We start from the raw sequence: 21,672 nt of genomic DNA, 5'->3' as shown, positions 1-21,672 counted from the left end.
TCATGGATTTTCATTTGGGAAAGTAACAATAAACACCACTAGGTGGGAACTTTGGGTTATGTTGTAAAATAGCAAATACATTATAGGTTCATAGGTTAATAGGTAGGTACTAGGCTATCTGCTTGAATGCATTTATAAGCCTAGCCAGAATGTGTTGGCTTTCACCGCCCACTTAGATTAGTTCCCTGTGCCTCTGTCCAGCAGAGCCACTGAAGTGATCCCTGGGGTAAACTTTCTGTTTCCCATCCACTCGTCAAGGTTTCTCTTGAAGAGTGTTAGCGAGGAGCTCTGCCTAATGTAGATTGGAATCTTGTTCCAAAGCATGGGAAGTCTCTGGGACAGGAAGTTATCCCTCCAGCATGTCCTATTTATTGTTTTAGTGAGGTTTAGATCCCTAGAGTGTGTGGCTCGAGAGGATAAGATTTTCTTTAGGTGGAACATGTCCATCAGTTTTGGGTTAGACATGGCCTTGTATGTCAGGCAAAGATCACCTCTGAGTAGGTGGTATGCAACCGAGTACAGATGGAGTTTCTTCACTCGAGCTGCATAGGGCAGCTGTTTGAGGCCAGTGATTCTCTTGGTGAGGTACTTCTGTGGTCTTTCCAGCTGTTGCAGGTGTCTTGTAAGGTACATCCCAAATGGGGCATTGTACTCTATGATGGGTCTGATGAGTGATAAGTAGAGGGGCACAATGACCTCTTTTGATCTGGATGCAAACCCTTTTGTGATTAGGTGGGCCACATAGAAGGATTTTCTAACCACTTTGGCAATGTGATTATCAAAGGAGAGATTACTATCTACTTGGGTCCCCAGATCCCTTTTACGTTTTCCATATTTAGGGGGCTACCACCTATGTGGTAGTTCGTGTGTACTTTGTTTTTTCCAAAGGGGATGACTACGCACTTTTTGGCATTTAGCTTGTGGCCATGATTTTGACACCAGACCTTTGGAGGATGTCTATGTCAGCTGGAGAGTCAATTATAGCCCCTAGTTTGCAGTCGTCTGCAAACTTGGTCAGCCATAGTCCTCCTTTGCTTGCCTGTACCTCTGAGAAGTATATGCCGAACAGGAGGGGTCCTAGGACTGATCCCTGGGGAATGCCACTTGTAACTGGTTTAGAGTCAGACCTAGCTCCCGCAACTCTCACCATGTGGGTTCTGTCCGTGAGCCAATTGGTAACCCATCTTGTGACATAGGGGTTTATGTTCAGGGTGCTGAGCTTGTCTATAATACCAAAATGGGGAATGGTGTCGAAGGCCTTTGCGAGGTCTAGGTATGCTGTGTGTACCACCTTTCCCTCATCTATAGCCTTGGTAACTGTCTCAAAGAAGTCCACCAGGTTTAGGAGCCATGATCTGCCCTTAACAAAGCTGAACTGGATAGGGTCCAGTGTTTGGAGGTTCCCAATGTCTCTGTTAATGAGTTCCATGATGATGCGCTCCATAGCCTTGCAGACCAAGCTAGTCAGGCTTATAGGGTGCTAGTTCCCAGAGTCTGTTGTGGCTCCACCTTTGTGGAGTGGAATAACCGTTGCTGTGCACCACTCTATGGGTACGTAGCCTGTGGAGAGGCTGAGTTTGAACAGTGTGTTTAGGTGAGGGGTTAGTTCGTCTTTGAGCTCATGTAGGATGCAGCCTGGGACACCATCTGGTCCCATTGATGCTGTGTTTTTGGCTTTGGAGAGGGTTGTTTTAATCTGAGTGTCTGTGATTTCAGGGGCTCTACATTCTTCTGGTATGGTTATGGGCCCTTTTGGGGGTGAGAGGGGGTGAAGTTTGCACTGAACCTGTCTGCCAGGATGTTGGCAATATCAGTTGTTTCAGTGTATTTTGTGCCATTCTGCATTAACTCTGAGCAGATCTGAGCATTGCCACTTAGATTCTTTACAATAGCTAAAGAATGCCTTGTGGTTATCTTTGGAGTCCTTGGCAATTTTTCTTTAGAAGCTCGCCTTGGACAATTTTATGAGGGATCGTAGTTTCTTGCTGATACTGATCAGGGATGCCTTCTCTTCTTGGGATTTTACTCTGTTCTGTACTAGTTTCCTCCTTCTATTGTATATCTTGTTTATGGCAGGGGTCCACCAGACTGGTTTCCTTTTCTTGGAGGAGTGAGTCTTGGTTTTGCTTGGGATAGCATGATCCATGCATTCTTGTAGGTGCTCGTAGAATGCATTAGTAATGGATTTTGCAGCTTGGACAGTGTTATCCTTTAGCATGGGGGCTTTGAAAGTTTCCACTTCTGTCTTAAGTAATGTGAAGTTTGCTTTTGAAAAGTTTTTCATGGTGGTTTCCTTGTCCGGGGGTGGGGACGGAATGTGGATATCAAATGCCATAATCCAATTTCTGTTCATATCAGTTGATACAATGACCCCATTTTATGACAGAATGCTTCTGGATGGAGTTAAACCAGAAGTAAAACCATGCTACTTTCTGAGCCGTACGTATGAAACACAGAGCTGGCTGCTTAGAGCTCATGCCTCTTAACTTAAGCCTGGGGATTGAACTTGGCCTCCTTTACCATTTTACTGGAGTCGCTATGTTATCTCCTTGTCTACATAGAATTCCTAACAGCCTGTGCTGCTTATGGTTACCCTCTCTAGTTGTCATAAGGTGCTTGTCTTCCTGGGTGATCCCCTCAAGGTAGCTTTTATTCAGTGTGATTTACCCCGCTAACAAAATTAAATAACTAAACGCTGTACAACATTGCTTTTACAGACATGCTTACTCCATGAGTAGCTCACCAGAAGAACTAACCCTGTTTGAATGGCCTACTGTCCAACACTGGTAATGACTACCAAGCTTGAGTCGCAGTGAAGAAAGAAAGGGAGGGATAGTGGGCATATGCACCATCAAGAGGAAGTTATTGGAGGTGATTGTTCTTGTGTGAAACACACAGACAGAAGCAGGGCTGGGGACATGGAGATATCATGAAGTAACAGTGATGCTGGACAGACTATCGGTAGCTTTAGGTTTTTCATCATTTGGAGTCTAAGGGTGGACACGGCTAAGAGTCAGACATTCATGACATTATTAGACAGGAGAGCTGGTATTTAGGGAAAAAAGCATGGAACTTGGGAGAGATACAACACTTTTTGACTTCTCACTCACCACGTGAGTAATTGGAAAGCAATATACTTTTGATGAATACTACAGTGCTATAAATCTGATTTTAATCTGTATTCATATACAAAACAATGAATGCTGACTCCATAAAAACAGAATCCCCAAATTTTGGATGAGTTATTTTATCTGTGTTTTATATTCAGGTGGTTCATAACAAATCTTCCCACTCATTCTCCTTCTAGAGGGAGACCCATTCCATTCATTCCCTCTCTGGGGGTGAGATGTACCCCATTCATTTCCCTTCTGATGTGAGATCCAAACCATCCATTTCTCTTTGGGGGTGAGACCTGCCCCATCCATTTCCCTTCTGAGTTAAAACTCACCCCATTTATTTTCCTTCTGTGGTGAGACCCAACCCATTCATTTCCCTGAATGGGGTGAGCCCCATCCCTTTCATTTCCCTTCTGAGGCGAAATCCATCCTATTCATTTCCCTTCTGGGGTGAGACCCATCACATTCATTTCCCTTCTGGTGTGAAACCCACTCCATTCATTTCCCTTCTGGTGTGAAACCCATGCTATTCATTTCCCTTCTGGGGTGAAATCCACCCCATTAATTTCCATTTGGGTAAATCCACCCCATTAATTACCCTTCAGGGGTGAGACCCATCCCATCCATTTCCCTACTGGGGTGAGACCCATCCCATTCATTTTCCTTCCTGGGTGAGACCCATACCATTCATTCCTCAGCATGAGTTATTGCCCTACAGTGCATTCATTCATTCCCTTAGTGAGCCAAGAGTGGATCAGTCAATATGTTTTCTTTTGGAAATATGAGTCAAAAAGCAAAAGAGTTATCATTTGTGTCAGTGTTCCCACCCTCCTCATTGATCACCCACTATGCAGTTGCTGGTGGTCTCACAATATACTGCTGCTTGGGGTAGGTACCCTTGTGTGCCCCTACATCTCCAGCTCCTTGACTCACATGCATTAGAAACTGTGACAATCTGATGGCTACAGCCAATAACCACTCAACACTCCTATTGGGTCAGTAGCACAGCATATTATCACCTCTAGGGTCACCACCTTTTTACATGCCCAAATGGGGACATTTTTTTCTGGAAACATGAAATTCTTAGAGGAAACCATATCAAAAACCATTGCAATGGGCTGCACTTAATTTTTTTGACAAACTAAATCTTAGTCTTTTAGAATATGAGCTACTTCTGTTGTTTCATGTAACATCAAGATGCTTAAGATATAAAATAATGTTTTATACAGCCATTAATGTAAACTTAAGAAACAGTTTTTGTCTTAAAATCTCAGGGCATTTCTAATGTTTCATGATTTTTCTTAGGTCACAGCTTCCCACATAGGGACTAACCTATGCAAAGAGTGACAGATGGTACCACTAACCACCTCCCTTCCTTCTGAATGGCCAAGTCAGCATCGGACATTCCCTCCCATCCTCCCCCACACAGGTCTTCCAGCGCTCAAGCTGCTAATCTCTCTCAATTTGTCTGGAACATTGGAGTCTCTTTCACTATGACATAAAGCCAGGCCGGTTCACAATAAATTCTGCATAGGGAAACATCTATCACAGGTCCCGCTTCACATTTAATATGGATAAATGATTCCAGTTTACATGACAGCCACATGCATGGTGACTTACAATTACATTCTGTCATGACTTGTATTTATTACAACTGTTTTTTTTATTTTTTATCCTTTCTCCTACACATTGCCATACCACTTCTAAAGCTAATGTCTTTCAGCTCTTTAAAATAGTCACAGCACTTAGGTACATTAACACAGTCTTGTATAATATCAATGACTTTGTAGATATTCCAAGAACTTTCAGTAGCAGTTTAACAGCAGCTACTCAAGCTTACTATTTCCTCAGAATGTTTGCTTCTTTTTGTGTATAGACCTGCTGGTTGTGCAAACAGTTAAGACTGTGAGCTGTGGTTCATGAGGAACAGGGTTTGATTCCCTCAGCCCTCATTTGCCTATTGTGCAATCTGAACAAGTCATTTAACCAAAGATTGTAACTGATTAACAAATGGGCATTATCATAAATTACTAGTGTAGGTTCTGAAGGCAGAAAAGTTCTACTAGGCCATAGGTTATTGGGTTTCTTCGCAGTGAAACTCATAAAAAACTTTGGGCCACCCCAAACAAATAAGACATGAACTGCACTGTACACAAACAAACAGCCCCCCCTCCCATCTTAGGCACACGTACACAAAGACAGTGTAATCAAAATTTGGATTAGTACATTACTGTTGTATTTACAGCTTGATCTTCATAATCCATGACTAGTAACATTCTGTAGTTAGATTATCTCATAGAATTACTATTGAATGTTAACTCTTAAGTGCTCACCATTTTCAGATCAGCTTGGGCCTAACCCAAAGCAGGTATGGGCCTCCCCAGGCAGACTGGCCTCTCTATTTGCTCTGCATACAAGGAAGATATAGGATATTTGGCAGTTAAGGGAAGATGAGAGAACACAGAGTTTATTTTCTGTAAGAAGTTCATAGCTTGACATAATCAATTTATTCTGCAAAGAGATAAGAGCTGCAGACTTTTTGAAGAGTTGATTTTTTCTAGCTTCATATATGCTAAACATGAATTAAAATTAAGACGAACAACAAAATTAGTTTCAGAAGCCATAGAAAAGTACTAAATCATAGAAAAGTACTAAACATTTTTAGTTACACTGTAATATTGAGAAATAGCACCCAGCAGTGTTCTGAACTAATCTTAAATAGTATTATCCATGCATCCCTTACATATACAGCTAACTTACTTGCAAACAGATTTAATATTATCTTTAACCCTGAAACCATATTTGACATTCTGCAAATCCATCCCTGTGCTAGACATCCAACTAATGTCATTATGGATAAGGTTCTGACTGTGCTATATCAACAACTAAAAACACCTCTTCAGTGGGTCAAGTCAATTTATCCAGATGCCTAGTAAATAATGCCAAATACAGCCTCACTGAAACCCTCCTATACCTGTACAAGTTAAGCTTAGTCTTAGACAATGTCCCTGAGGAATAGAAAAAAAAAATGTTGTAATTCCTCTTCCAAAGGGGGCCCCACCATAGCCCCTCAAAAACGTCTGACCTAGCAGCCTATCAGGTCTAATTTCCAAGGCCGTAGAACATATTATCTCCGACTTCATTAACTTTGATATTCAAAACCTCATGTAACTGCAACCTGGTTTTGTCAAGGGTAGGTAATGTCTGCTTATTTTAGTAAATGTCTTTGAACGGGTCTCATACAGTGAATAGGGTCATTGAGTCCATACAACATATCTTCACCCTATGAACGCCTTTGACACTATACTCCATGTCGGTATTGGGGAGACACTAAAAGATCAGAAGACAGACCTTTATGTGGTTATTGCCAGTTGAATAAAAGTTAGAACCCATATAATTAACTTGGCAGGTGCCACTTTAGAAATCAAGAAAGTAACTAGAAGTGTCTCCCATGGCTCACTGCTGGAACCCCTCCTTTTCGGCACATACTTTTCTAACATCCATACCATAAACCCAGGCCTTTGGCTAACCACAGTTGCCAATGGCTGTAAGCTGGGCATTACCATTCACTCCCCTCTAGATGTAAGATCACTACAGCATACAGAAAAAGGCCTCAAAGTGAATACAAAAAGTGCAGCATTTCTTGTTTGCAAGCAATCCTGATATACAACTTCCTTAATAGCCAGTACCCCACTCTAAATGGACACAATAGTCAAGGACTTTGTCATCAGGGCTGACAACTCTCTTTTGAAATCATATAGAAACAGTAGTCTGGAACTCCTTCTTCCAAGTCCAACTAATTCCAAAAGGCATCACATTCAGGACAAAATAAGTTATTATACCTCTGTCCTCAGCCCTAATTTTACAGTTACATAGTTATAGAGCAGAATGCCACTTTCAGCATGTACCCAGACAGATATATTGCACACCTACATAGGTCCAAAAGGTTTCTAACAAACATATCATTGATGTAAAAACCTGTCTATTCCAGGCTCTTACAATGAGATCTATGCCTTACATTCCATGACAAGAAAGACCTCCCCCATACTAGATCAATCTGTACCTTCATAAGACAAACAGCAACACTTGAAAGAAGGAAGCTAAACCTCTACTAACAAGTAAATAAAACACATTGGAGGAACAGGTTTATTAACTAATGGTTACACCATTTCTGGATCCAGCCTTCTTTACATTTAAATGGAGTACCATCCTGACATGTGCCTTCTATGGAAGGTTGGGCACTGGGCTGGCAACTCAACATCATAAAATTCCACTGCCAATCATGAGCGGACAGGTGATCTGATGTGGCGACCCCTAACCGGGAAAAGCCCAAAGAAGAAGGTGTACCATCCTGACATCATTCATAAAGAACTGGGATGACAGGCTGGAGCTCTACAGACTTATCCCAGGCCTGCTATGTTTTGCTGTTCTAGAAGAGGGAGGAATGTCTTGAGTTTGATTACAGGCAAGCCACATACATTCTCATTACTTACATGCCTTGGAACTTATTATCCTAGGATCTCAAATCTCTGAAAGAGAACGTGTAAGTAGAAGATATTAGAGCACCTGCATCAAAAAGGAGTTAAAGTCCGAAGTCTAGAAGGTAATGTCACAATGTTAAGGATACACGCCTCTGCAAAAACAAATGTGCTAATGACCTGCTCTTTATGATACTGATATGCACCGGAGTTGACAATAGAAAGCATCACTACCTATTTCTTTTTTTAATCTATTTAGGTATTCAGGTAGCATGGTATTGTTGCTTTAGATATGGGATATTTTAAAGGGAAATTTGATTAGAAATGTGGGATGAAAGCATACACTAACTGAAAAAGAGATCCTTTTGAGATAGAAACACAGTTAGAACTTGGGAATGCTCTACCTGTTATCACAGAATATGTAAAACCAGCCTTGAATAAAGTTAGTAATACTAGTCCTATGGGAGCTGACAATATTCAAGGCACTTTCTTTGAAAAATCAGATTCATACCTTTTATAATACTTTAGTACAGATTTCTAAAAGATAGGTATGTGCCAGAAATGTGAACAGAATCAATGGTAGTTCCTGTTTGCAAATGATGGGTTGCACTGTGTCCAGGTCTTTAGCAATCAATCCGTTTAACATGCATACATTGCAAAGTACAGGAAGGGATGACCACTGATCTGCCATTTTGAACAAGTAAGTGCTGTGAAGCCTAAGGTCTGACAGTTGACACAGTACACTTGAACCTAACTGAAACATTTGACATTATCCTGCATGGAAACATATGGGATAAAGTAAAATATTTAGAAATGTACTGCTATGCAATTAACCAAGTCAAAAAGTATTTACTTACTACAGTGCAAGTAGATTAGTGGATCATACGTTCATAGGAGGTTACTAGGTTAATGGCCCTTTGGTCCTTACAAGCCTAGCCAAGAGTTTATCCCCAAAAGGAAACCTCAGTCAGCACTTGTCAACCCTGTCAATGAGGCACACAGGTGAAACCCCTGGGACAAATTTGTGGATTCCCATCCATTCATCAAGGTTATGCTTGAAGAGGGTCAGCGAGGTACTCTGATGTGTATGGGAAGTCTATTCCAGAGATGGGGCAGCCTCTTGGAGACAAACCTGTCTCTCCAGCAGGTTTTGTTGATGCCACATTTCAGACTCAGCCCTTTTGAGCAGGTAATGCGCGAGGAGTTAGACTTACAGATTTGGAACATCTCTTGTAGGACAGGGTCCGAGATTGCCTTGTAGGTGAGACACAGATCACCTCTGAGCAGAGTACAGTGATAGTGAATTAAGCCTGTCCATATAGGACAGGTGTTGGAGGCCATGGATTCTCTTTGTGAGGTATTTCTGTGGCTTTTCCAGTTGGTGCAGATGTTTGGGAAGGTACATACCAAATGGGGCATTATACTCAATTACTGGTCTAATGAGGGAAGAGTATAGAGAGGTAATAACCTTCTTTTTTTCCTGGATGCAATCCCTTTACTTATGAGATGAACCAAGTAAAAGGCTTTTCCTGACAACTGCTGCTACATTATGGTCGAATGTGAGATTGTTATCAACCTGAGTACCCAGGTCTCTCACCACAGGTTGTGTGTTTAGGGGGTTGCCATTGATGTAGTAATCTGTAGGGGCTGTGTTTCTGCCGAATAGTATGATGATACATTTTTTTCACATTTAGCTTCAGGCCATGACTTTGGCATCAGTCATTAGGTGCTGTGAGACCCTCTTGCAGTATGTTATAATCATTTGGGGAGTCAGTGAGAGCACCCAACTTGCAGTCGTCTGCAAACTTGATCAGCCACAGTCCTTTTGTCTTTGCCTGGACCTCTGAGAAGTAGATGCCAAACAGCAGGTGTGTGAAGACAGATCCCTGGGGATGGGGAACTCCATTAGTGACAGGTCTACTATCGGAGATGGAGGTGCCTGTTTTGACCTTGATGGTCCTGTTGGTGAGCCAGGTGGCCATACACCTGATGAGATAGGGATTTTTTTCAAGTTGTGTTAGTTTTGTTAGCTTTTCAATGATGCCTGAATGGGGGATTGTGTCAGAGACCTTGGCCAAGTCAAGGTAAGCTGTATGTATTGACTTTCCCTGATCCAGGGCCTTGGTGACAGTCTCAAAGAAGTCAACCAGGTTCAACAGGCAAGATCTGCCCTTGACAAATCCAAACTGGTTGGGATGAAGTGCCTGGAGATTGCTTATGTCCTTGTTTATGGGATGCATAATAATATGCTCCATGGCTTTACAGATCAAACCTGTCAAGCTAATGGGGTGATAGTTTCCAGGGTCAGTAGTGGCAAAACCTTTATGCAAGGGAATGACAATGGCAGTTCTCCACTCTGCTGGAATGAAGCCTGTACTTAGGATTTGGTTGAATAGGGTGCTCAGTGGCGAAGCCATTGAATGCTCTCAGATAAGCTGCATCATACAATTAGTGAAGTATGATGGGGCTAAATGTTAGGCCTTTCACTGCATGGCTTCTTCTTTAGGGAAGTAAAAGTGAGTGACCTCTTGTTGTGCCATAATATGCAGATGATTGCAAGGCAAGAAGCACTGTTAGCTCAAATACATATATAACAATGAGCTGCAGAATGGTTTCTATATCTAATACATGTGGTGATCTGACAATAGTCATGTTTAGCATAAAGAAATGTAGCACAATACACTTTGGGAAAACTACTGCAAACTTTGTTAATGAAAAAAAAAAGTCTGTCTGTGTAGGTTATGCAGAGATTTGCTCGTGGCAGGTATGATTTTGTCACAAAAGTAAATATATTCTAATTTTTGTTATTTAATTATTTTAATGCATAATAAAATGGTTATTTGAGTTCATTTTTGCAAACAAATTAATAAAATTTAAATTATTACCCTATAGAGTTTAGCTTCATTGTAAAGTAGAATATGATAGGTAAGCATTCACATAGACATGGGCATAGAAAAAGACATACAGAAACATACACATGCAGATATGCATACAAATACACACAACAAAACATAGAGATGCACTGTCACCAGGGGTGGCCCGTGCTATTGGACTGCAGGACTGTAGCCCCCCCCCCCCCAGCTGTAAAAAAAGAAAGTAATAGAAAGTAAAATAAAATGCAAAGAAAGAAAATAAAAAAATTATTACAAATAGCAGACCTTCGCACAAGCAGCATTTCCAATATCCAGACTGCTGCTGAACCAGTCTGGAGCAAGCAGTCCAGATTAAGAAGCATTCAAGTGCAGAGATCCCAGAAGTCTATGCAGTTGTAATAGACTGCCACTGGAAAGGGATCAGACTCGGACTGCAACATCGGCAGGCTGGGAGTCTCATCGGGGAAGGACATCTTGTGGGGCTTTCTGGTGCAAGGAAGGACTTAGTGCTGCAACAAACGAAGCTAGCAATGAATGGACCAGTCCCAGGTAGGGTGTGTGTGTGTGTGTGTGTGTGTGTGTGTGTGTGTGTGTGTGTGTGTGTGTGTGTGAAATGCCCCTGGTGCTACATGGTGGTTCATAGAGAATAAGGCTTAAATCCTGTACCTTGGGCCCAGGTGGCAAGAGCCTGAATTCCCTACCCACCACCATTTGTAAAAATGTTGCAGATTTTTCCCTCATACTTCTTCTGTTCCTCATAAAATCTGTGGTTTCTGTATTTTTGTGTCCTTGCAAAGGCCATAGTGCATTGGTGCAGTGGTAGTATTGTTATCTGACAGCTACATGTTCTCTTGTTTGATTCTTGGCTGGGATGCCTTACCTTCTGTGTGGAGTCTGTATGCCCTCCCTGTTTTTGTTTCCTCTAGTGTCCTCCCATCTTACAAAGACATGTATCTGTCTGGAGTGTTTCTCCCTGGGCCTCTGCTAAAAATTAGCTTTTGTTCCAAGTCAGACTTTCCTGGTTAACAAATGTTAAAAATGACACGCATTTGAATATCAGACTTCATAATCTTCCGAAAGTGCATGGTAGCACAAAAGCTTTTATTCTAGCAATTTACTAAGTGTATAAGATGGATATTTGAAATTTGTCCCTATTTTTGGGACTGTATTCCCCCATTATTGGCTTCATCTAGGTTTTGTGCTAAGGTTGAGAGCTATGGTAAAAACTGAATTCACTGAATATGTTTGGGGGCTACATTCCCCCATTACTGGCTTTGTCCGGGTGTTTTTTGCTAAGAGGTTGAGAGCTATGGTGAGAACTGAACTCACTGAATGTTTGGGGGCTGTATTCACCTATTATTGGCTTTGTTCAGGTGTTTTGTGCTAAGAGGTTGACAGCTGTTCTATGGTGAGAACTGAATTCACTAAATGGTAGCCATTTAAGTTTCCGTCTTCCTCTTTCACAAAACAGCTGATTTGGCATAGTGGCATGTTGCTCTGACTGTTTTGCACAGGGACCTGGGTTTAAGGCTTGGCAGTGAAATGTATTGTGGTAACACAGCATTTTATTCTAGCAACTTTCCAACATTATACAAGCAATGTTTAAAATGTGTCCCTGGTTTTTGGGCTTTTGTCCCCCCCCCCCCCACAATAAACTTTGGCTTTTTCCAGATTTCTTTGTGCTGCAAAGTTCAGAGATACAACTGAGTGAGTAGATTTTACAAGGAGCTGAGAGCTGCAGGGGAGCAAAAGTTTAGTGCTGCTTATGCTGAGTCTGTTGGCATTGCTAATAGCACAACAGGTAGTATACATGCTTTTGATGCAGAAGACTGTGGGTTCTGATACTGTACTGTGTTGCAAAAGGGGTGGATGCTGCACTCCTTTTTGGCAAAGATACCTAGTAACTATGAACCTGTTATTAGTTTGCCATCCATCCCCTATTGCAATATTGCTAGCTTATCATTTTTTTTAGTGTAAGATAGGCAATTTATTCCTCAAGGGCAACAGGCACTTTATTTGTAGATGAAACAATGAAATACAAAGTTGTTTGCTAGCAGCAATCTCTTCATTAGTTACAGATCTCTTTAACGTGGAATTATTTAGATGACTTTTACTTCTTCAGAGATTGCGCATATGTACTGATACTGGTGGACTGTAGAAGTTTGAGTAGACTTTTATGATGGAAATGTTCTGAACTGGGCAGTTTTGTCATTACTGTTGCATGCATTTTATTTCATTGTTTACTGGAAAAATTTCAAAACAATAAATTTAAAACACCCTCTAAAACTGTACTGTATTGCACAAGGAATATAATTTAATACAATCAGGAAGTTGTACGAAAGAGCATGTGTATGTTTCGTGTGCAAGGGGCCTGTGATTTGAAAACAGCCCAAACCCAAAGTTAATCTGCCACTGGCAAAATGTATTTTCTTTGAATGTGGGTTTCAATGCTGTTTCAGTGATTGTGAGTTTTCATGGGCAGAGAAGTTTTAATGCTAACTCTGTTCTCATTGTGAGACTGCATTACTTTGTTTAGCAGATATGATATCTATTAGTGTTTGCGCAGTAAAATGCAAAATAAAACTTTTAAACGAAGTCCAAATCATCGCAGAAGTAAAGCAGTATGCACATTAGTGTTTATGATAATTGGGGTGAAATAGCCAAGTAATGGTTCATTGGAATGGCTGTAGGGGGGGAAGCTCCATTTGACCATGATTTTGTGAGGGTGGAAGGGCAGCAAACTCAAAGACAGCCCTGACTGAACTATACCTCTCAATTGTCCAGATTTTTACAGAATGAAAAGATTTTTGCTTCTTATTTTTCGTTTGTTCCTCAAAAAATGTGTGGTATTCTGTCAAATCATATAGGAATGAAGTCACTAAATAATGACAGACACTGAGTTTCAGACTTCATAACCTTCAGAAAAATGCATGCTAAAGCAAGACCTGTTATTCGATCAACTGTCTCAGTTTATACAAGAGCAATTTTTAGTACTGTTTATATGTTCCCCCCATATATTTGGCCTTGTCCAGATTTCCTGCATTAGCAGGTTGAGAGGTACATGCAAATAAATTGCTTTATAGAATTAGGCATATCCAAACCTCTCAACTGTCCCCGTTTTGGCTCAAAATGTTGCTCTTCCCCTAATAATCCCTCCGCAAGATGGCAATTTTGGAAGAAAACATGGAGGGTTTACAGTTAATAAATAACTGTAATAATCAGTTATAGATTACTTTTATTTCAGAAATGCATGTAGATTATTTTACTTTGTCAGCTGCTCAAGTTAGCAGTACTAATATTAAAAAGTGTCCCTTCTTTGACAGGTTCCCAGCTGTATTGTGTGGTTATTTTATATTTTTGAATCACATTTTTGCTCCATTTTTCATAAAATTGTGGGTTTTTTTTGGCAAATTAGTGGCAAATCATTAAAGACTGAAGTTAGAAAATAATAACAGACATTTCAGTTTCAGATTTCATACCCTTCATAAAATTCATACTAATGCAAGACCTACTATTCTGTTATCTTTCTAAGTTTATAAGAGCAATATTTAAAAATTGTCCTTATTTTTGGGCCTTTGTCCCACTTCTATGTATGGCTTTGTCCAGATTTCTTGCCCTGAGGTTGAGAGGTATGACAAATGCGTCAGGGGCATCACAGTCAGCCAGAGACATTTCAAATTGTGACATACTTGTTGCATCCCACTCCCCCATGCAGTGACTCTGGATGTGTCCAAGCAAGTCAAAGAACAGTTATGCAGTGTAAATGTGCAGACTATCCCCCCATCCAAGGTAGACACAAGTACTACAATGGCTTTTCATCTGTCCTTGATTTTGCAGAATGTTCTGGTTTCTGTCATATTTTTATACTGTTGATTTATGCTTATTATCCGCGGTGGTGGTGCTGCGGTAGCGTTGTCGCCTCACAGTAAGATGCTGACCGGTTCGACTCTCAGCTAGAGTGTCTTCTGCGTGGAGACATGCGTGAATGAGTGTACCTTCGTTGAAGGTTGTGCGTTAGGGCTGGTAACTCAGCACGTAAAAATCAACTGCCAATCATTAACGGACCGGAGTTCCGCTGTGGCGACCCCTAACTGGGAAAAGCGGAAAGACACAACAACAACATTATTCAGAAAGGGCCTGTTGCTCTGTGTTTAAGTAGCAGTGCTTTAATGACTATCTGGTAAGCTTGTCTGAGATTGTAAGATGCAAGTAAGTTTTAATAAGCATACTGTTAAAGAATTGCCAACATTGAAAGCCTTTCTGTTGTTGCCATGGAGAGAATACTTACATAACTAGATAACATATAAGCCTTGGGTATTGAAATGCATATGACAGTATTTGTAATAAAGGACAGGATTACATCATTTTAAGAGCTCATTACAGGCTTTACCTGCAAGCTAAACAGAATGACAATTTATCATGTGCAGTCCATATCCTGTGCAGTAATCCTTTAAGCAATGTATGTTGAGCTTGTTTCCTGTTTGCTTTTCATTTTTTACTTTGATCATGTTTTCCCCATGAAACAAGTAGATAGTTGTTGTCAGGCAGCAGGTCTTTTTTGGATAAGAAACATTTTTACAAGTGGGGGTATCACAGAGACTGCTACTTTCAGCATGTTACTTGGTACTTTAATAAAGCTGAATATAAATTATAGTTAGAACTGGAGTGCAAAGAGAAGTGGTTTGAGCTGAATGCTGCTTGTTTTTATTATACTTGATTTTGACTAGCATTCCAGTAATGTATTTAAAAAGTAATTTATTTTTTCATGCCTCACAACCTTTTTGTTTCCATCTAGATATTAAGTAAGCTGTCATGCAGCCAATGGATTGAAATATGTTTTTTCTTCTACACTTCATTTTGTCTTGAGTGGACTCTCATAATGATGGTTTGGCACCCAGGGCAGAGTATTTAATTAAAGTTACAGTTTTTGTGGTTTTGAGCATAGCTCCTCCACTTTCTAGTTGGCCACACCCATTCCCATTGACCCCACCCATTCAGCTGTCTCCTGTAGCCCCCCTTTGATTTGAAGTCACCAGCTGCCACTGACTCTCACTCTGTGACACATAAGGAAGAAGACCTGGTTCTTTCTGGACAATGCGTGTTCAGCATACAGCATGAGTACTGGAATGACCCAACAGTGTGTGTGCATGCAGTCTGTCTGTATTTGTTTCTTTGTTTGAGGGGCCGTCTACATGATTTGCCCAGTGATTCCACCTTCCTGCATCTATTTATTCCTTCATTTGGACGAGATCCCTTGAGATCATTCATTCCCCATTGGACGTGAATGGGCTTGAAGATGTTAAGGAAAAAGGACAGTCAACTGATCTTATGGACTATTCTATCCCCACTCTCTCACCTGAGAAAGGAACCTAGAATGCACAGATTGCATGACACACTTAGCAGGGAGGTTATGCATGCATGACCAGGATTTATAGATATGCTTTGTGCAGCTTTACAAGCTGTGCATGCAAGCAGTATTGTACACTATGAAAAATAATCAAAACATGAATTTGTAGGCCCTAGTTCTTCAGAGAACTAAGCCTTACTCAGCTCCGACAACAGAGAAACCATGACTAATTTTCCACTTCTCATGGTTCCTAGGAAAGCAGAGGAGTGACAACTTGCAGAGTGTACCTATGCATCTGAGCCATGCTTGGTTACCAATCTACTCTGATAACTGGGCCATTACCATAACCTTATGCCAGTACGCAGATTTCTGTGAAGTGTAGTATATAACATTAAACAAGAGGTGGCTGAAAATCATATAACCACCATTGTCACTACTTTAATGGGTGGGAAAGGGGTGTGAATAGGAAAGAATAGGGGTGGGAGAGCAAGCAGAGGCAACCACACAAGGGGAATAAAGGGGACAGTGCTATGTGGCAGGCGAAAAGGTGAGGTACATTTTGATATGGAATCCCTTTTATTTACATGGAGATAAAAGGCATGAAGGATTCAGTATAAGACAGTGTTTAGAAACAAACACAAAAAATACAGAAGGGGTAATTTTGCACACACAAGGATGGGGTGAAAATAGTTTGACACAGGCTGAAGAATGGTGGAAGAATGGTGATGGGAAAGGTTGGGCCAAGCACATGATATGGGGCAGAACTCACTAGAAGGAGGTGTTATAACAGTGGGGGGAGACGTTGGACTGATGGACATGAGAGGGTGTTAGAGCAGTCTGGTGGGCTGCTTAAACAGAATCATTGCTAATAGATGACACCATATAGGCACTGGCAAATGCTGTCGAACCCTTCAGTGGTCTGGTAACTGGGGCATGTTACTCCAAGGGACCTAAAATGAACAATAGGAGGACCTCTATCTAGCCAAGATGTTAGCAAACCTGATGCTTGACTACATCTCTCCCGGCAGCCTCAATCATCTGCTGCAGCTGTGGTTGGTTAACAGGTGGTGTGACATGGGTGTCCACATGAAAGGGGTATTTACCCCTTCCTGGTGAGATAACCATATTGACATCATCAGAGCCACCATGAGCTGCAACATAGGGAGATGGTGGTGGTGTCTGGAAAAAAACAATCTTCTTTTTCATCATTTGGTGGACCTGCAGAGTGCAGACACAATGGTAGAAGTGTCCAGAAATGTAATGCCATTGAAACACACTGAACTCTGATGCATACAGCGGAGATACATATCCCATTTTGCAGCCAGCAATTCCAACTTCCTGTGATGACTACCTGACAAAGTATTAGCTCATTTGTAATTGCGTCACACAACTGTATTCACAAATTAGCAAAACCTGTCAAATGTAAACAACATTCAAAACTACAAAATCACATAAAAAAAAATTTTTTTGCAGGGACAAATATATAACCCCCTGTATCCCAAAATGAGGGGGGTATACATAACAACTCCAAAGTCATATTACCACAATGAAAGGGGAATTCTCTGGTACAGTGGCCATTCAGTCTTGCGCGGAATAGCCTAGCAGCTGCACACTAATGGTCACACAAATGGACTCTGTTTAGTAGTGTTTTATGGATAAGACTGACTTCCCCTGTGACACTCCCAACTTACTGAGATACATGATGAACTGAAACATAAAAGTACACACAAAACTACTACCTCCTTGGTGATTATGCAATTACCTTGAAGATAAAAAAAAAAAATCATGCTTAAAGTAAACATCTGTGTTCTATCTTTGATCTTCAGCTTTTGACTAATGCAGACTTTCTGGACAGCCTCACTTCAGGTCATGTTAGTGTTTCTGGAATTGCTTGTTAGAGCACTGGATATCTGTTGCCATGCTCAGAATGAAACCCATGCTATGGCAGGTATTTACTATTTTGAAGTGTCCAGTGCATGGACTGAAGTGGGCGTGAAGGAGATAAGGAAATACTGTCATCTCCTTCACAAACTATATAAAAGCTCTGCATCTAAAAGCAGCTATCAGCCCTCTCTGTCTCAGAGAATTATAAATGCTAAAAGGTATACAGAACATGGCAGCAGCTCAGGTAAATACATATGACCACTGAGCAACTGTACATGTCTACCTCTCACATCTACCTTAAACTTGACAGAGACATTCGGTTCTTTATGACTCAGCTGGAATGAAGCAATTCAGTCATTCCTGACGAAACTTCATTTGGCAATGTGATCTACAAAAAGGACTTAAATTTGCAGGGATTGTCTTGGCATTGCAGTTTTGGTTGTTGGTATTGTGTGAGTCACACAATACTGTGATTACCATTGTAAAACATGTCTGTAGACACATTACATATAAATACAATAATACAAGTAGATATACATTCTTTTGCTGAAAATAAGTATGTTTTCCATTCAAACAACTGCTCAGATTCCAAGATCATGGCGGACTAATAGACATGTTTTCAAGGCTTATGTAACATATTGGTTTATTGTGTTTTATCAATTACAGAGCAGTTAAGATGCTGCTTGGGATGAGAAGGGAGCTTTATCTTTGGAAATTTTCATTATGGAATTTATAAATACAGACATAGATAACCTACAAACTCTCCATCCATGTCATTTCTGACTTGTTAATGGCAGATCCTGCTTACTTAACCTGGTTGAGTTTTTTGACAAGATTACTGAAGCAATGCGTGATGGCAAATCAGTTCACACTGCATATCTAGACCTCAGAAGGCTGTTCAATGTCACTCCACACTCGGGTATTGTACAAAAACTATCTCAGATAAATGTTAATCCTTATGGAACTCATTAAATAGAACACTGGCTCACCAACAGAATCGAGGACATTAGGGTAGATACCTCTACCTCCTCCAAAAGACCTGTCACTAGTGATGTACCCTGGGGTTCAGTCCTTGGGCCACTCCTCTTTGAAATTTACTTCTCGAAGGTCAAAGCTACTCTTAAGGGTTTATGGCTGCCCATGTTTGTAGATGACTGTAAACATGGTGCCATTGTAGACTTTCCAAGAGGGATTTTCCCAAACCAATAGATGATGTCAAAATCATGAACTAAAACCAAATGACAGGAAATGTACAATAGTATCCTTCAGCAAGAAAGATAATCATATTGAAAACACAACTGAAAATGTTTTCAATAGTTAGGGATCTGGAAACCTATTTAGACAACAAACTGTTCTTTGATTGCCTCATATCCAGTATTACAAGAAAGTGCTTTTTCATTGCACAGCTTATTACTAAGGATATGGTGTCCAGGACCAAGGATGTGGTCATTCCACTGTATTCTCAACTGATCAGACCAATTATTGAATATAATGTCTCCTTCATTATGTACCTCTCTAAACATCTGACAGAACTCTAATGCCCACACTATTTTCTTACTAAGAAAATCAAGGCCTGGAATCATGAAACTGTGCGGACCATCTCAAAGCCTTGTCCCTCTTCTCAGTGTCATACAGTCTACTGATGGGTGATCTCTATGTTCTGTATAGAGCCTCAACACATCCAGTCCTGTTAGAACTACTGCACGTTTACAAGTCCTACAGGGGCATAAACACCTGCTCAAGAGATCTAAATCACATTAGCAACATAAAAAAAAACTGTTAAAGGGATACATATGTATCAAAGAAAATACCACTTCTTTGGAATTACCTTCCTTTACATATAAAACGAAGCACTTCTGTTACACTATTTAGACATACTCTCGATGAATGGATGGGAAACCAGAAATTTATCCATGGTTTAGCACCATTGTCTCTCATGTAAATGTTCTGCTCAGCTCTGGGTTATTCATACTTAAAATATAAGGGTTAAAGACTTCATGGGAATGTATAGCTAGGCTTCTAAAGGTCCTCATGAATCACTGACCTAGTAAGTACCAATGAACCTACCATGCAACATCAGCAGACTTTGGTCTATCCTCTGTCAAGAAGCCTTATGTAGTAGTATAGCTTAATGTATAAGTTGTGAATGCAGTGAATGCAGTTTTTCAGTGCGTGTGGTTAGAAATGTCACATCAGCAAATTATTTTACAAGGTAACCACTGTGGGGAAATATTACGTGACACTGTAGCTTAATATATAATGTCTGCATACTGCAAATATGCTGCTTAGGGTGTCAGAACTTAAATATACAGTATCAGCAGACTATTTCTAGGCTATTAACAGTGGGGAAGTATTGCATAGTACTATAATGCAACATGTATGTCCTGTACAGTATGAATATGTGCCTGTGCTGAGCAGGTACATTCTCTGTACCTCCACATATATTCTTCGCAATGCATACTCTTGTTTTCATCACTTAAAATTGTATTCATCATATACCCAGGGTAGGGCAGACTGAGTCTGCATCATTTTGCCAATGCAGAAAGCAATGTTCTGGTGCTGGCAATCAAAGCACATGTTTTTGTATGATGCATAGAAAAGTGCTGACCAGCCATTATGGGACTAATTGTGACAGTCTGTATTTTAGGAGCATACAAGTGGTGGGTGGGTACAGCTGCACAATGGACCATGGTCACCATTGTTTCACTGCTGTTCTGCATTGTGCCAAACAGAAGACATTGATAATTGCAAAGTACAGATCCACCATTGGAGGTGAGCAACCAGGGTCGACAAGACTGACAGATGTGGAAGAGTTCCTTGTACCACTGGGTGAGTGATGTTAAAACAGGAATTATCCCTGGCAGGGATGTAAATGTTGATGTTGGCCTGATCCATTTCAGTTGCATCTCAGCGGGTGTTCGATCAGGTTAATAATACACAGCAATGGTTTGCATACATAGTTTTCCAACTGATGGATGTACCCAACAAAGTAGACACAATGCTCATTTCTTTGCATTGATAAATCAGGACTACAACAGGTTGGCACCACCAGAGAAGGTAAGGTTGCATGACAGGGAAAGTACAGGTGTGTATACTTATCATAAATGCAGAAGTTTGAGTGCCTTCACTGTTGTAGTAGTAACATTTTGAGATTTCCTGCTTTGAAAGCCCTCAGCTGTTTCAAATGACAAGAGACTTCCCCCATTTCCTGGCCCAGCAGATGCCCTTTTCACTGACATCAGGACATCGGAGCACATGAGTTGCCAGCTGGAGCCATTTCTTCAGGGTTTTCTTACATCTACATGACAAAAGCCCCACTCTCTTACCCCGAGGCCAAAGGTACAACCCATGCACATTGTTTCCAGCAGACATGGTGGTATAGGGACCTGGCAAGGGCATCTAAACATGGGAGGCGACCTAAAAGAGAAAGCGAAAACGACACCCACCCCAACTTTTAGTCAAAAGAGGGGAAGGAGGGAGGAAATGCACACTGCAACAGAAAAACACTCAAACATCTACATTTATGGTTAGAAGACACAACTATACTACGTTCATTGTGATTTCACTGTTGCAGTAATAATACTTTGGGGGGATGCCCAAAGATAAAGAATAGTTGGCTAGGTAGGCAGTATTAAAGAGAAGCTAGAAAGCCCTGCAGTACTGCAGAGGTGAAAATGTATTCCAACTCTAGATGTAGAAAACAAATTAGAGTATTTAGAGAAGGTGTGAACTGAAGACCAAGTAGCTGCCTCTAGTATAGAAGGGGTGAGTACTCCCCTGATGAAGGCTAATGTTGTCAGATACACCCTTTCCACAATATTTGTAATGAAAGAAGATGTAATTACAGATCCATTTTGAAATAGTTTTGTTGGTAGGTTGTCTGGTTTATTAGAAGCAAGGGTAACAAACAGCTGGCCAAATGTTCAGGTAGTTTTGGTCTTATGTAAATAAAACCTGAGCTGCGTGTATATCCA

The 21,672-nt window shown here is 40.8% G+C and overlaps 1 protein-coding gene across 1 annotated transcript in view; it reads right to left on the bottom strand.

The window, feature by feature from the left end:
* Positions 1 to 21,672, bottom strand: part of LAMA4 (laminin subunit alpha 4) — a 1,355,623-nt gene that overhangs the window by 652,005 nt on the left and 681,946 nt on the right. The gene's annotated exons all lie outside the window — the stretch shown is intronic.

Source organism: Protopterus annectens, chromosome 2.part0 (genome assembly GCF_019279795.1).
Source record: "Protopterus annectens isolate FY-2018-M chromosome 2.part0, PAN1.0, whole genome shotgun sequence".
Taxonomy (NCBI): domain Eukaryota; kingdom Metazoa; phylum Chordata; order Ceratodontiformes; family Protopteridae; genus Protopterus; species Protopterus annectens.
The sequence above is the reverse complement of the archived record's forward strand: the minus strand, read 5'-3'. Positions and strand labels throughout refer to the sequence as shown.